General features: G+C 48.9%; 1 non-coding gene across 1 annotated transcript; it reads right to left on the bottom strand.

Moving 5' to 3' along the window:
- Window positions 1-10,455: 10,455 nt before the first annotated feature.
- Trnal-uag (transfer RNA leucine (anticodon UAG)) lies at window positions 10,456-10,537 on the bottom strand. The gene has a single exon. It is a non-coding gene; the product is annotated as a tRNA-Leu (tRNA).
- Window positions 10,538-15,129: the final 4,592 nt, after the last annotated feature.

Raw genomic sequence — 15,129 nt, 5'->3', positions numbered from 1 at the left:
TTACGTCCCTGAAGAAAGAAAATCGATTGACTACCTGTCTCAATAACAAATGTGACAAACCAAGTCCTCCATTTCGAACTCGAAGAAATAAATTGATTCGACTTGATCTTAGCCAAGACGATGCCCACACGAACACAGCGAACACACGGTGAATTTTCTGAATGTTTACCCTTGAGCAGTGCAACACTTGGAGGATATACCAAAGTTTGCTCACTAAAAATATGTTACAAATTGTAGCTCTGGAAAACATAGACCAATTCCAGCCACTCCACTTGTTTACTTTGTCCCGCAGGTTATCGACTTCACTCCTCCAGTACGATTCACTGTCTTTGTAGCACTGGAGGGGAGCTCCCAAGTATTTAACCGGAGTCGTTACGAAACTCATGTTGGAAAAGTTGTCCGGGGCCTCCGGCCAGTCCCCGTGCCAGAATCCCAGGCACTTACCCCAGTTTACTGCGCTGCCACTCACAGCACAGAAACGTTTAACACATTTGACAGCCTGTGTTATACTGTCGGAATCTGTGCAAAACACGGCAATATCGTCCGCATAAGCCAACAGTCGTACTTCAACCTCATGCAATTTAAACCCGCGGACACAGTCATTCTCTATGACACTCAAACAAAACCACTCTATATATAAACAAAACAACAGTGGCGAGAGAGGGCAACCCTGACGTACCGAACGCTTGACTTCGATACGCTCCCCCACCGCCTTGTTGACAATTAGCCGCGTTGAGCAGTCCCGGTACGCCATGGCAACCCCCTCTCTATTTATTTTACCCAAATTCACATGATCGAGAATACACAAAAGAACTTCATGGGGCACCCTGTCCAACGCTTTCTCGGGATCAATTTGGAGCATTGCCACTCGTGCACCCATTGCGTCGCAACATTCGAGAATACTCCGTGCTACGTGTATATTAGAGAAGATAGTCCGGCCTCTATTGTCACACGTTTGATGAGGCCCCACAAGCTCCGTAATGACTGTCTGCAACCTCCTGGCTAAAATTTTCATCATTATCTTATAATGATGATAATCATTATAAGATAATGATTTGATAAGATAATGACATTCTGCACTATCACCATTAGTGAGGCATATTAGGCGGTAAGAAGTTACTCTGCGCCATGCAACGAGGTCTTCTGATTTCGGTATAAGAACAGTGTGTGAAGTTGAAAAGGACGGCGGTAATACCTTGAGCTCGAATGCCTCGTTGTATACATCGGCTAATACGGGCGAGATCGCTCCTTTCAAAAATTTATAGAAGGCTGAGGTCATACCATCAGGGACCGGGGACTTCCCCGGATGCATACTTTCAATAACACTTTTCACTTCCTCTTGTGAAATAGGTTCCTCCAATATTTCTTTCGTGTTGTCGTCTAGTTTTGGCATCAACGTTAAAAAGTCCTTCTTAAAACGGTCAATGTCAACTGAACAGTCGGCGAATAAAGCTCTGTAGTGCTCAAAGAAAGCGCGCTCAATATCTTCTGCTGCGTCGCTGACTTCCCCCCCGTGTTCAATTTCCGCTATCTGATTGCGCCGCGCGTGCCGCTTTTCTGAGCCCAACGCTCTTTTTGACGGTGCTTCTCCCATTATCAGCTTTTCAGCCCTTGCCCTTAGAGCACTGCACGGGCTCGGGCTTACCCGAAAGCCCGGGCCCGGCCCGGCCCGTGGGCCGGGCCGGGCCGGGTAGAGCAGTTTTTTCACGGGCTCGGGCCGGGCTCGGGCACTGCGTGTGCTTTTTGACCCGGGCCCGGGCCGGGCTCGAGCTTTCTGCGAGTTATTCTCAGGGCTTCTCAACTCTGAAAAACATGTATTTTTCGGTCTCGGGCCGGGTTCGGGCCGGTTTCGAGCCGGGCTCGGGCCGGGCTCGGGCTTAAGTTAAAGGGGTGGCGGGCCGAGCCGGGCGGGTAACGTCGATTATTTCCGGGCCCGGGCCGGGCACGGGTCTCGCCATAAAAGTTTTGATCGGGCTCGGGCGGGCCGCCCAATGTAAAAACGGGCCCGGGCCGGGCCCGGGCCGCAAAAATCGGCCCGTGCAGTGCTCTACTTGCCCTTACCATAGCACCGCGGTATCTTTCGATATCGAACTGTTCTATTTTACGCTTCAGTGCGCGAATATCATCTATGAACATGCCGGGCATCCTAAATTCTTCACTGGTCAATTTTTCCAGGCTCCTGCGCATCTGTTTTTCTTCAATTCTTTTTTCTCTGCATATCGCACTCGCGCGCTCTATTGCTTTCATTTTAACCGCCTACTTGAAGTTCTCCCATTTTTCTCTGTGTGACGTGTTACTCACAGCTTTCATTTCTTCAGCTTGCTTCATTACGTCCGCCATAAACATTTCATCGCTTAGTAATTTCGAATTAAATTTCCATAGTTGCCACAGGAAGCCCTTTTTACTTTCTTTCGCGCTTGCTACTAAAAAGCTAACCAAGCAGTGATCACTAAATGAAATGGCGCTCACTTGGTACTCCTTGCAAAAGGGTATCAAATCAAGGCTTACATATGCTCTATCTAGGCGAGCGTGGCTGGCTGCCTGAAAGTGGGTGTATACTGCGTAGTCCTCCCACCACCAAGACATTCAGCCACGTCCTCCAAGCCATCATCCCTTAATATCTCGTTTAGGAAAACGGTGCTTGCGTCCTTGCACGGTCGAGGGATAGTTTCATCGCGGGCTGAAAGAAAGCAGTTGAAGTCGCCGGTAATAATGGCAAGCCTATTACACCGGGTATACTGTTTTAGCCGTTCGAAAAATCTGCGTCTTTCATCAGCAACAGTCGGCGCATACAAAGAAATTACACGCCACTCCAATGAAGAAAACAAAAATGTCACAGTTTCGCCCTAAGGGCGAAGCAATGAATGCGATAGCAACACAGCAATGCGATACGAAGTAAGGTGAGCGGCTTTGGTAGCAATATGAATTGTAGTAAACATGAGCTGATTAAGTAAGCAGGTGTGCTGCGCCGTAAGTAGACCGACATGAAGAGAGACTCGATGACCACGAGAAGGCGCCTGTGAAACGGTGGTGTTCATGAAAAGCGCTTCCTGTGGGCAGCGCGTGCGAAGGGACACACCTGTAGCGCTGCACTGCCGATCCGGGCAGCATTGCATGTGTAGCGTGCAGTTGGAAAATGTGGCCCGACTATTACTAATTGAATGAATAAGCGTGGTGTGAGCCCGCACAAACAAACATGAATAGATAACACTGAATGACTGCAGACAACGACTGTCAAAACGCTGGCAGCAAGCAGCGGGCGAAGGTACGTGCGGTCTATCGCTTCAACGGAAACTGAGCGGCGAATGCACGGCGCATAAAGGTCAGAGCCGTGTAGAGATAAGCGACGGTGCGAGCGAGCGACGAGCGCGGTTGCTGGCAGAGTAGAAGTGCCCCCCCCCCCAACTCCCTCCGGCGCTGGCTTCCCGCTTCCTTGCTTGCGCGTGGGAGATTGAGTGCGTTCGCTCTCCGTGATAGCGCGCGTCCCCGCACGCTTCCGCTCGGGCATACGGCGCGCGGCGACGATTTTATCTATAGGGAACCTAACAGCGACGGCGACGACGACGGCGACGACGACGGCAGAAATCCGGTTGAAGTGTCCATATAATTGCTATGGCAATAAAAAATCACATACAATAAGCCGACCAGACGGGCATGACGTAACGGCTTCTATTCTGGCTACAAGACCCTGCCGGACGAACAACACACAGCCGGAAGAAGTTCCCACAGCATGGCTCACTAGAGCACAGTATCGCGCTAAGAATTGGCGCACCATGCCCCCGGTTTCCTCGTGGCCCTCGACTTTCGTTTCCTGCACAGCTAAAATGTCCAGGTCAAAGTCGCTTACTAGTCGGTAGAGTTGATTCTGTTTCCTGCGTGAGGCAAGCCCACGCACGTTTAAAGTCGCCACATGAATCGACTTATCCATTAGCATCATTGTGAGGCGTTGAAAAACCCGGGGGCATGACGCTTACCTCACAACTGCGCTTTGCTCCTGAATGCATTGCCACGGTACAGTCCTCACGGCGGCAAAGGCGGCGTTTCCGCCGTCTTGAGCTCCGTCAACGTGTTCGGCCGTGGCCGAAGGGGAGGACGCCGCACGGGAGTCGTTTTCGCAGGGTGCTCGCCCATTGCGCCAGCACTAGTTCCCTTCTCGTTTTCGCCGGCGTCGTGGGGCCGCTTCCCAGCCGCACTGGCACTGTCACTGTCAATACCGGTCATCGGCTCTAGCTCGGAGGGGGTCTCTACGGCTCCGCCGGACGAAGTGTTGCCGGTGCTACTTGCATCACCCTTTTCATTCCGCCCTTCTACGGCTTCATGTGGAAGCCCGGCTTCGGGCTTACCTGGTGCTTCACGGCGGGCGTCCTGTTGAGTGCTCTGCGAACCATCTTGGGTAGCCGAGTTTTGGCTCACTCCTGCTGTTTCCTCCGAGTCTGCCTCATCCATGAGGTGATCCGATGCGTCGTTTGCCTGGACTGTTCCGGTCACGCTGGCGTATGTCCTTGCGCAATCCGCGTCATCGTGGCTGAAGCGGCGACAACGATTGCAGCGCGGCACCTTGCAGTCGCGACGTATGTGCCCGGTGCTCTTGCAGCGCAGACACAGCGGAGCGCGGCCCGGGACAACAACGAGAGTCAACTCTCCGGCAATCTTGAGCTGATGTGGGATGTCATCGACTTTGACGTCGGTATGCAATTTTAGTCCCACTGAGCGTGTCGTCGAGCCCTTTTCAGTGACGCCTTGCGCTCTCCACTTCCCTCGCGTCACTTCCAACCCTTTCCCGTAGGGTGACAGGGCCACACGTACGTCTTCGTCGGTCACGCCGTGCAGCAACCAATGCAACTTTAAGCGAACCTCGCGGTTATTTGGATCAATGAGCAAACATGGGCAATCCTTTACCTTCACGTCAACGGCGGAGAGCAATTTCTGAACAGCTTCAGCACTCGTCATTGTCACAGCCCACACGTGGTTCATTTGATACGCCCCAAACGCCAAAACGTCGGGGAGCGCACCAAGTTTGCCCAAAGTGTCCCGGTAGTCTTCGACACGGTAGGGCCGGGCTCTGGGATCGCCGTGCATGAAAACGGTGTTCGCGACGATACGTCCGGATGGCAGATTTGGCAGAATAACCTGATAATCATCAGCACTAGACGCAAACAAACCTGTTACCGCGGCCTGTTTGGGCCGCCAGAACCGCTCCGTGGGAGCCAACCATCCCGCGACCGTTTCGCTCGAAAGCCGGAAGTGGAGTGATGCTCGGCCACGCTACCACTGTTCTCCTGCCGAGTGACGGTCGCGTGCGCTTTTTGCCGAAGAGCGCACTTAAAAAAAGTGACACAATATGGCAGCGGTGGGATTCGAACACACGCCTCCGAGGAGACTGGTGCCTGAAACCAGCGCCTTAGACCGCTCGGCCACTCTTTTTTTCTTTATTACCGACTTGGCAAATACACAAAAACAACATGTCAAATAAATACGAGATTAAAATGACCAGTCGTTAAAAGACTGTAGCGTCATGTTAAAATGGCTTCAACGAAGCCAAACTGTCCAACACTTGAAGCCATTCCGGTGGGTCACTTTGCATTTTCAACACTTCCCGTGTGCAAACAACATTTTCAACAAAATAGTATCTGGCTGACCTCGAATGTACATCAGCATTGTGTACAGCCATTCGAGTTCTCCATACGCTTTGCATACACAATAACATTAACATGTCCGCCGGCACACCGTCAGGTTCTGCGCAATGCAAGAACCTTATTCCAAACGCACTAACCGGGAGCTCCTTTTTAAAAGTTCACTGCAGGATGTCGCAAAGAAAGCGGGCATCTTGGCAGTCAAGAAAAATATGTTCAATTGCTTCTTCCTTGTTGCATATAAGGCAATTGACGGACCATGGGACAAACAAACCCTTGCTCCTTAGCCATGGTTTAACCGGCAGTGTGTCAGTGTGCAACTTGAAAAAGAAGGATTTCGCGTTAGCTCTTACAGGCATATTCTTTACTCTTTTGAGAACATCACGTTCAGGCCCTAAGTAGTACATAGAACGATACACTGCATAGGTACAAAAACGTCAACAAGATCCTTATATAATTTTTTTCGTGACACTTCAAACAAGTACTCCCTAGAAAATCTCGCATTTAGAAGACGAATCGCCGTGATAACTTCACACAGATAGCCTTTTAGTGTCATCGGTTTGACTGCGTGCGACGATACAACAAAATCGGGCAAAGCGTCACGTAATCTCACTTGGATCACAGTGCGCAGAAACCCATCACTTTGGTCACGAAAGAAAACAAATTTCCACACAAGTTGCTTGAAAAACAAATGAGTTAAACTGAGTCCGCCGTTGCGCAAAGAGTGAAACAAATTAAATCTGCTCGTGCGTTCCCATACTGAACCCCAAATAAATTCCGCAAACACTCTGTGTATTTTTTGAACTGAAGATCGGCTCATGCATAGCACCTGCCAGACGTAAAACACTTTAGCTACTAAAACATATTACACACTTTGGCTCTTGCAAACATCGAAAAGTTGTGGCCTCCCCATTTGCTAGTTTGTTCTTTCATTCTGTCCCTCTCATTCGCCCAGTATTCTACTGGCTCTCGGTAGTTGCCGAGCGGAACCCCAAGATAAGTACCAGGTAACACACTCCACTGCATTCTGCAAAACAATTCTGGCGTATCTTGCCAGTTCCCATGCCAAAAACCTAGACACTTCGGCCAACTTATGGCACTACCAGAAACACTACAAAAAGATTGGGCTTCCTTCACTACTTCTGCAATGCTTTGCTTATCGCGACAGAACACTGCTATGTCATCAGCGTAGGGTAACACTTTTATTTCTCTGCCAAAAAACGTGTATCCGCGAATACTATGGCTATGAAGTAACTTTAAACAGAAAGGTTCTAAATAAATAGCGAAAAGCAAGGCCGAGATCGGACACCCTTCTTTTATGCTAGACAGTACTGGAATTCGTCTGCTCAGTCTGTTGTTGATAATTAGGTTTGTTATACAACCATTATAAACCATTTTCACCCCGTCCAAAATGACTGTTTCGACATTCACGTATTCAAGAAGCAGAAACAGGACTTCGTGCGACACCCTGCCAAAAGCTTTGGCTAAATCCTGTTGTAGCATGGCTACACGATCTTCCATCAAATCGCAGCATTCAAGTATGCTTCGTGCTGCGTGTATATTTGTGAAAATAGTCCTACCTCTAATACCGCATGTCTGATTTGTACCTACTAGGTATTTCACTACACTCTGAAGGCGTTGGGCGAGCACCTTCATGAATACTTTATAATCAATGTTAGCTAGACTTATTGGTCGGTAGGCCTCTACTGATTGAAGCTTTATGGGGTCAGTAACTTTAGGTATAAGTACCACATGTGTCTGTCGGAAGGAAGGAGGCGTCCATTTTTGTTCATAACACTTCTTTATGACGCGATACAGAGCCTGTGCTACTTCAACCTTGAAAATTTTATATATCGCTGCCCCAAGACCATCTGGTCCAGGCGATTTTCTTGCACTAAGGTCATCGATAGCCTCTTCAATTTCTGCTACAGAAATATGTCTTCAAGGGCTTCCTTAAGTTCACCATCAATTCTCGGCATCAGAGGCAAATAATCACTTTTAAACGCCGATATATCGCTTGCTCTCTTGCTTAGCAGCGTACTATAGTGGTCCACAAAAGCACGTTCTATCATTTCCTCGTCATATGTAAGCTTCCCTTGATAAACTATTTCTTTTATCTCCTTGCTCAACGCGTGTCTCCTCTCGTCACTGAGCGCTCGCTTGGTGGGCGTTTCACCCAACCATACTCGTTCCGCGCGTGCTCTCAAAACGGCGCCGCGTTATCTTTCTTCGTCAACGACCTTCAAGTTTCGCTTTAAATTCTTTGATATCGTTTATAAATGTACCAGCCGCGCCTCTTTCCATGTTCAACAGGTATGCTAACGTGCACTGCATTTGCTGTTCCTCTTGCTTTTGTTTGTGCCGCAACACGCGTGCTCCCTCTAAAGCAATTATTTTCGCTTCGCTTTTAAACAGTTCCCAAGCTTCTACAACATTTTCCGCATTTTCAAGGAGAACATTTTCTAATTTCTCTTTTATTCTTTGTAGAAACAATTCATCCTGCAGAAGATTGTCATTAAGTTTCCATAAGTGCCAATTAAATTTTTTTTCTTTGCTTTTTGTACCTATCGTAACCATTACCAAGCAATGGTCACTGAAACTGATGCATTCGACACTGTAGCTAGAAAGGAACGGAATTAAATGAAAAGGCACATAAATGCGGTCTAACCTCGAGTGGCAGTCTCCTTGAAAATGCGTATATTGCACATCACTGTCTGAACCAAGAACACTTCCAACATCCTCCAGATCAACTTCACACAAACTTTCATGCAGAACAGTTGCGCTTTTATCTTGACTGAGCAGCTTTTTCGATCTATCTATCGGCCGGCACACACAATCAAACTCGGCAAACACTAGAACGTGCCTGTCACACACCAAGAAAGATCTCAGGCAAACAAAAAATTCTTCACGTTCACGAGCATTATTAGGATCATATACACACACCGCCCGCCAAAGCATTCCAGAAAAAGAAAAATCACAAATAAGCATACGCCCTCCCTCACATGAAGTAACTTGCTGCTCTGCAATCCCAATACTGTTTCTAATAAAAAGAAGGCAGCCACCAGAAGTACCATTCGCGTGGCAAACGCATACGTTGTACTTCGTTCTGAAAATTTCAGCCATTCGATTCGTTTTTTCCTGAGATTCAATTTTTGTTTCTTGGACTGCCATCAAATCAATGTCTTTTTCTAGTAGCATGCGGCTAATCTGACATTGTCTTCGCCTCTGTGACAGCCCTCTAACGTTTAATGTCGCCAAACGAAGCGGAGTGGTGATGTTAATATCGTCTGCCATTGCGTTAGCTACAATTAATGTGTGCCCCTACTCACAATTTTCGAGGAAATATTGCGGCTCTCACACTGATGCTTGGGGAACATATCCCTCTTCTCGAAGGCGACGTCTGCAAAGCCACGTCCTCACGGAATCATTCCCGATCAACGATCGGGTGCTGAAAGTTCTTTCCGGGGAACTACCTCCGCTAAGGCGGAGGCGGCGCATGTGACGGCCGTCTGTCTGGCGGCACGTTGGGCTTGACCTTCAGCGTCGACCGTCGGACTGTCGGTGTTTTCGGTGTCGGTCCTTCGGTATCCACACCGTCGGTGTCTCGGCTGTGGTCCTCAACCTCGTCACGCAACCGTTTCCCGGCGCCTTTAGCGTCGGAAGTCAGGTCCATGTCGTCGCTGACGCTGACTGGCTCGTCAGCCATTTTGGTCGGAGGTGGCGTGATTTCTGAAGACGCGCCCGTCGCCTCAGCACCAGCTTGCGTCACTTCAACCTTCGCCGGAGGAGGCGCAGAATCCGGCACATTGCCTTCATCTATCCCCTTCAGGTTCACCTTTGCGGTCTTCGTAACCAGTGGTGCAGACGAAGCTCCCGTCTTTCAGCTGCTCCTTTGGCGGCCTCTTCGGCGTCCTCCTGATCCATGAGAAGCTCAGACGAGTCCTCGCTCCTGCCTGGGCCAGCAACGTTGGCGTACGTTCTCACGCACTGGGTCTCGTCGTGGCCAAAGCGACGACACAGCCCACAACGTGGAACCCGGCATTCTCGTCGAATGTGTCCAGTGCCACGGCACCGGAGGCAGAGGGGTGCTCTGCCCGGGACAATAACGAGAGCCAGGTCTTCCGCAACACGAAGTTGGTGTGGTAGGTCGTCTGCTGTCATTCCGGGCTTGAGTTTCAGGACCACCGACCATGTCGTGGTTCCTTTGTCGTTGCAGCCCTGACCCTCCACTTCTCCCTCGTCACTTCAGTTACTCCTCCGAACGGTGCCAAGGCTGTTCTGACGTCTTCGTCAGGAACACCATGCAGCAGCCAGAAGAGCTTGAGCCTGACACCCTGGTTGCACGGGTCAATGACCACGCAACGGTGTTCCTTGACAAGGAATCCTTCTGCGTCCAATATGTTCTTTTTGGCCGCCTCGTTCGCAAAAGTTACGGCCCACACATGATTCATCTGATAAGCCCCGAGGGCCACCACTTCCGGCAGCAGCATGAGTCGCGAAAGCGCATCCCTGAAATGCTCAACACAGTAAGGCCGAGCTTTCACTTCGCCGTGAATAAAAACAGTGTTCAAAACACTTGCACCTGAAGGCAGTTGTGGTAGAACCATCTGGTAGTCCGGGGAAGGTTTTTCCGTTGACCGGGAACCGCGGCCAAGGGCCGCTGTAACCGCTCCTGAGGAGCAAGACATTCCGCGACCGTTCGCTCTGATGGCCGGAAGTGGAATATATGAGACCGCTCGGCAACGCTACCACTGTTCTCCTGCCGAGTGACGGTCGCGTGCGCTTTTTGCCGAAGAGCGCACGTAAAAAAAGTGACACAATATGGCAGCGGTGGGATTCGAACCCACGCCTCCGAGGAGACTGGTGCCTAAAACCAGCGCCTTAGACCGCTCGGCCACGCTACCTTTTTTTTTTCTTTATTGCCTGTTTACATGATACAGAAGGGAACAACACAGGTTTCAAAACTTTTTGAAAGCGATCAACTCATCAAACAGTCCCACCCAATCAGGTGGCTGTGGCTGTGCACGGTAAATCTCTCTCATATACACTACATGTTCAATAAAATTTTCCCTTACAGTGTGAGGGTTAACGTCGGCATGTCTTACTGCCATTCTAGTTTTCCATATACTATGGAGGCTCAGAACCATTATCACGTCATAAGGAATGTCTCCATCATTCTCAACTGGTAAAAATCGGATTCCATGTGGCGTAATCGGCAGTTCCTTTTTAATAGTTTGCTGAAGGATGTCCCAATGAAATATTGGATCCCAGCAATCGATAAATACATGTTCCATAGTTTCTGGTTTTTTGCATAATATGCAGTTGACTGTCCACGGTACGAAGATTCCTTTGTCTTGTAGCCACGTTTTTACCGGTAAAGTTTTTGTATGAAGCTTGAACAAGAATGACTTTACATGGGGTTTTATCGGCATTCCTTTGACTCGTTTTAAGACGTCTTGTCCAGTACCTCCAGTGTATATGTTTCTGTACAAGGGAACAGGTAACATAACATCCAATAAATCTTTGTACAGGTTTTTCCTTTTGACTATACTCAAATATTCAAAAGAAAAACGCGCCTTAAGTATGCGAAAAGCAACAACAACTTCGTGCCAGTAACCTCTTATACCGCGTAACGCGGTCTTGTTTGTACAAACAATGAATTCCGGCAGTGCATTGTGCAGGCGAACTTGTATAACCGTGCGCAAAAATGGGTCACACTGATACCTTAAAAATCACAGACAAAAACAGGTTAGTGCGACTAGTTCTCTCCCAACTCCCACCCCAAATAAACACTGCAAAAACTCTGTGAATTTTTTCTAGGTTAGCCCGGGACATGAACAATACTTGCATCACATACCATAACTTGGCGACTAAAAAAAGATTACAAGTAGTCGCACGTGCAAACATTGACAGATTCCGACCCTGCCATCCCAGTATCTTATCTTTCACCCGCTCTGTTTCTTCTTTCCAATATTGTTCGGGATCGTCATAACATTGTAGAGGGGCACCTAAGTACGTTGTTGGCATTGTTGTCCATTGTACGCCAGCGAATAATTCAGGTTTTTCGCTCCACTCGCCATGCCAAAACCCTATGGTCTTCTCCCAGTTAATCTTGCATCCGGCTTCCTTACAAAAGTTACCCGTCAGCCTAACCACCTCTTTGATGCTTTCCTGGTCCTGACAAAAGACAGCAATGTCATCAGCGTATGCGAGTACCTTGACTTCTGTCGCTTCAAGCATAAAACCGCGAACTTTTTGGCTATTAATTAGGCTCAGGCAGAAAGGTTCCAAGTAAACATGAAAAAGTAATGATGAAATTGCACATCCTTGCCGAACACTGGAGAGAAGTTGGATTGGTTCACTTAACTTTTTGTTTATAATGATCCGCGTGCTGCACTCTGAGTAGGCCATTTTAACTCCATTTAATATCACTCCGCCTACATTAACGCATTCTAATAATGAAAAGAGTACTTCATGGGATACATTGTCAAACGCTTTCTCCAAGTCCAGTTGCAGCACTGCAACCCGACAGGAGAGGGCATCGCAGCACTCAAGCTCACACCGAGCTACATGCGTATTTGTGGAAATTGTTCGGCCCTTGATGCCACATGTTTGATGTGGACCCACTAGCTGTGTTACGACACTTTGAAGTCTTTTCGCTAGCACTTTCGTAAATATTTTGTAGTCACAGTTTGTAAGGCTTATTGGTCTGTAAGATTTTACTGACAACAGTTTAACCGGGTCTTCGCACTTAGGGATTAGCACAATATGAAATGTTCGGAAAGATGGTGGCGTTCGCTGTGTTGCATACATTTCCTCGAAAACACTGTGCAGTAATTGGCTAAGCTGATGTTTGAAAGCCTTGTAGAAGGCCGCTCCTAAGCCATCTGGCCCGGGAGCTTTTCCTGCACCTAGTCCATCGATGGTATCTTCAATCTCTCGTAATGTAGTTGGAAATTCAAGGTTTGCTTTAATGTCTTCTTCTAAACGCGGCATGAGATTAAGGAAGTCTCGCTCAAATCCTTCTAGTTTTTTCTTGCTTCCAAGCAGTTCGCGATAATGCGCTACGAATGCTCGTTCTATCATGGTAGGTTCGGAAGTTTCCTCGTTTTGATATATTATTGCTTCTATTTCTTTTTTTGTTGCGTATCTCTTTTCGTCACTTAACGCCCGTTTAGTGGGCGTTTCCCCATTCCACAATCGTTCCGCCCGCGCTCGTACCATAGCTCCTTTATATCGTTCTTGGTCGATAAGTTCGAGCTTACTTTTTATTTCTTTTATCTGTTTCATGCAAGATCCAGCATTTTCACACTCTGTACACATGAAGAATTCTAGTTGGCTAAATAATTCTTTTTCTTCTTGTTTTTCCTTGCGACGCAATACAGTTGCCCTTTCTATCGCTTTCATTTTAACGTTTGTTTTGAGAATTTCCCAGCTTTCAATGCAGTCATTGGTCTGCGCTGTCGTTGAGGAACAAATAATTTCTTTTATATCATTCACAAAGCATTCATCATCAAGCAGTTTCGCATTAAATTTCCAAAGATCCCAGTTAAAATTCGTTTCTTTTCACTTTTCCCCTAAATTAAACATTACTAGACTATGGTCAGAAAATGATACGTGTTTAATTTCGTAACTCTGACACAGTGGCACAAGCTGTAATGCAACGTACGCTCGGTCTAATCACGCATGGCTTTCACCTTGATAGTGTGTATAAACGGATGTTTTCCCCGTCGATAAAAGACTACCGACATCTTCCAAATCATAATCGTTTACAAGTACATTTAAAAACTGCGCGCTTGTATCTTTACGTTGCTATTTTTTACGCGATCTTGTGATCTGCACTAGAGCACTGCACGGGCCGATATTTTCAGCCCGGGCCCGGCCCGGGCCCGTTTTTACGTTGGCCTGCCCGCCCGAGCCCGATCAAAACCTTTACGGCTAGACCCGGGCCCGGCCCGGGCCCGGAAATAATCTACGTTACCCGCCCGGCCCGGCCCGCCACCCCTTTACCTTAGGCCCGAGCCCGGCCCGAGCCCGACTCGAAACCGGCCCGAACCCGGCCCGAACCCGGCCCGAGACCGAAAAATAATGTTTTTCAGAGTTGAGACGGCCGAGAATAACTCGCTGCACGTTACATGCACACCACCAGAAATCCCGAGCCCGGCCCGGGCCCGCGTCGAAAAACCCGCGCCCGGCCCTGGCCCGGGTCAAAAAGCACACGCCGTGCCCGATCCGGGCCCGAGTCCGTGAAAAAACGGTTCTACCCGGCCCGGCCCGGGCCACGGGCCGGGCCGGGCCCGGGCTTTCGGGTAAGCCCGAGCCCGTGCAGTGCTCTAGTCTGCACACACAATTAAAATCTCCCATCAAAATTACGTATCGCTCGCACTTCAGGTATTCTTCTAGCTGTTCAAAAAACGCTCTACGTGCACATTCATCGTTTGGAGCATACACACACACTATGCGCCACTTAAAGGCGGCAAAACAAAAATCAAGTATAACAAAACGGCCAGCTCCACATATAGTCACTTGTTCCTCTACAATACCAACGCTGTTACGAATAAAGAGAGCGCAGCCTCCCGAAGTTCCAACCGCATGGCACACGCACACATTATACTGCGCTCTAAATGGCTGCACCAAGCGATCCGTCTGTTCCTGGCCTTCCACCTTTGTTTCTTGCACTGCCACTATATCTAAATTATTTTCTTGGAAAAGCCGGCTTACTTGGTATTGGCGTCTCCTGCTTGCCAAACCACGAACGTTTAAAGTGCCTAGACGAAGGGGCTTCGTAAGGTTAAGTGCCATGGTTAAACCGAAAACAGGTGGACCGCATGGAAATTACCTCGATATTTAGCGCTGGTATTCGGTTGAATCGTTGCTTCGCTGGGCAACGTCGCGTCCAGCAAGCAGTTCGCGGGTCTACAGCGCTGTGGTTGAGCTGCTAGGTGCCTTGAAAACATGGTGGGTGCTTGGAAATCGTAACTGGGCGAGTCGCTGGGTTATGCGTTGTCCCTCGTTACGAGGGCATAGTTCCCTCCATTTTGCGGTCAGGAGGGACGGTTGGCTTCGGTTTGAAGCTCGGTCGTCTGCTCGTTTGAGGGCCGGCCTTCACGACTGCTTTGGTGGGCGGTTCGTCACCGCTGCTTTCACTTGGCGTGACCACTTCGTTGCCTGCTTCGTCGCGCGGTCTCTTGGCAGAAGCCCCAGATTCTACTTCCATGACTTGCGCGTCCGCTTGCGCTTCCACAGCCAACACTGCTTCCACTACCTTGCCTTCGTCCTTCTCCTGCGTTTCCCGGGTCAAAGAGACTTCGCTTGTCTGGGGTGTGGTGTTGTCAGGAAAAACACCCTTCCACGCGTCGGTAGGGACGGCCTCGTTTGTTTCCTTCGAGTCTGTCTGATTTCGCATGTCACTAGCGGCTTCCTCGGCGTCGGCCTCATCCATTATGAGCTCAGTCTCCACGTCTTTACTTGCTTTTCCTGTGATGCTTGCGTAGGT

Source organism: Dermacentor silvarum, chromosome 4 (assembly GCF_013339745.2).
Source record: "Dermacentor silvarum isolate Dsil-2018 chromosome 4, BIME_Dsil_1.4, whole genome shotgun sequence".
NCBI lineage: Eukaryota > Metazoa > Arthropoda > Arachnida > Ixodida > Ixodidae > Dermacentor > Dermacentor silvarum.
Note: the sequence above shows the minus strand (reverse complement) of the source record. Positions and strands in the feature narration are given on the sequence as shown.